The sequence below is a fragment of the Pteropus alecto genome, unplaced genomic scaffold (assembly GCF_000325575.1).
Source record: "Pteropus alecto unplaced genomic scaffold, ASM32557v1 scaffold25, whole genome shotgun sequence".
NCBI classification, from domain to species: Eukaryota; Metazoa; Chordata; class Mammalia; order Chiroptera; family Pteropodidae; genus Pteropus; species Pteropus alecto.
This window is the reverse complement of record NW_006441955.1, coordinates 12,637,636-12,639,895: the sequence shown is the minus strand read 5'-3', so window position 1 is coordinate 12,639,895 and position 2,260 is coordinate 12,637,636.

Here is a 2,260-nt window from a genome sequence, read left to right as displayed (position 1 = left end):
TGAATTGCTCCTTTTTTATGGAAGAAAAGTCCAGATGTGAAAATCTCTCCCCCACTCCAACACATCTTGCCCACCAATTCCAAATCGGTTGCTGCCTTCAAACTATTAATGAATCTATGAATCCATCAATTATTAGTGCACCCACCGTATCTTTAAGAAGCACTGCTCTAGCTCATCAGAGTAATGGGCTCTAGGGTGACCGTCTTCATCCCTTTTAGGCTCTATTATTGCTGGGTATACTAATCCTTGTGGAACCTGGTCCTGCTCCTTCTCTTGGGCCTGATGTCCTTCTGCAGCATTCCCACCTCAAGGCTGTCGTCTGTCTTCTACCTCTGCAACCTGGTCCCTTATTGTACCACCTTCCACCACCCTTCTCTGAACTCGAGCCTAACAGATGGGTGTGATCAGAACCATGCCTCAGTCTGGGTGATTAGAAGGTTAGGCAGGAAGACCCGAATTCAACCCTAGCTTTGCCTTTCACTGTCTTTGTGACTTGGACAGAGTGACTAAACCTCTCTGGACTTTGGCTTCCTAACTCTGCAAGGCAGAACAAATAATACCTGACCTAGCACACAGAGCCATTGGGAGGAGATGTTAATAGTGTGCTACTTGGCACAGTGTCTATCATACCATATGGCAACTCTCAATAAATAACAACAAAACAATGATTATTGAGCACTTACTAGTTTCATCCTTCTCTCAGAAACAACGGCAACCACACTTCTGTCTGAGTGTTTCCTACGTGCCAAGTGCTGTGTTAGATACAGGCATGTGGCCATCTGAACAGCCTTATAAAGCGTGTAGTCCTATTTTATACCCTTTCATAGCTGAGGAATCTGGGTCGAAGAGGTGGAGAGACATGACCAAGGTCACACAGCTTGTAAGCACTGGAGCCAGGAATTGTGCCAACCTCTACTGGACTCCTTCCCATCCCTTTCCAACCAGATGGACACCTTGATCACATGCTTGGCTTATTGGTGTTGAGACCAGCATCAGCATCTCCTGAGGGCCTGTTGGAAATGCAAATTCCCAGGCACATCCCACATCGACTGAGTCAGCATCTGCGTTTTAAGATCTTTGGGAGATATATGTGCATAATACAGTTTAAGAAGCACTAAACTTTATTTTACAAAGTATTTTTAAAAGTAGGTTAGAGAAGGACTTCTCAAACTATAGTGTATTTGTTAAAACACAGATTCCTGCCCCCAGAGGTTCTGATTTTGTATCCATTGGTTGTTCTACTGCAGTATATCGCATTCACTTTATGGGTTCCTCAGAGCAGGTATAACATATATGAGTGGGACCCAGGCAAACTCCTACTTCAAGTCTTGGCCCAAGGTGACTCATGGTTTATATCTGCTGGAGCTATTATGGCACATGAAAGACCAAAGTCCAACCAAGATTTGCTAATTGGAGTCATTGGCAGCAGCATCTCTCTGCTTTTGGGGAAACTGCCTCATTGGCAAGAAAGTACATCTCTCCTGAGTTATACAAGGCAGGAGCCATGGATCCCTGAATCAGTGTCTCCAGCCCGCTCCCCTCCCCACCCTGCCCTGGTGAACCACAGAAAAATGAAATTAATTTGTAACCTAAAACCCTTGTATCTGGCCTGAAAATGTGTCTTTCTACTGGAAATTTTGACAGAGTGCTAGATCTACAAAGGACATTTTCTCTGAAATAGAAATCTGTGTAACTCAACTGTTGCTATCTGGTTAAATAGTAATTAAACACCTCAAGACTCCTTGGAACTTTCAAAGATTATTTGAAAAGTAATTGTGTCATATTGATTAAATAATTTTAAGCTAATTAGAAAGTCACTGCATTTCTTAATTCCTTTGCAAATAAATTTATCTTATTTATAGACCTATTGCGTTCCTGGAAAATGTTTATATTTTAATAATCATCTGATATTTAATGGGCATGGCTTGTGGTGGCGTTTAAACTAAGATTCGTTCCTTTGCTAAATCCTTCTATCGGGTTCTTTCTCTATTTAGACTCTATTGGCAACTCGTTTCATACACAGTGACAGAACTAGAACTTGAAAGATAGAGAACACTGTGGTTGGGAGCTTAGTCTCGAGAGTCAGACAAACCTCAATTTGAATTCCAGCCCTGCCTCTTGCTAGCTTTGTGCCTTGAACCTGTATTCTGTGAAAAGGATATAATAGCACCTGCCTAATATAGTCATTGTGAAATTAAATAAGTTACCATTTGTTCGATATCGGACAGTGCCTGGCTAATAATAATAATAATTATTATTA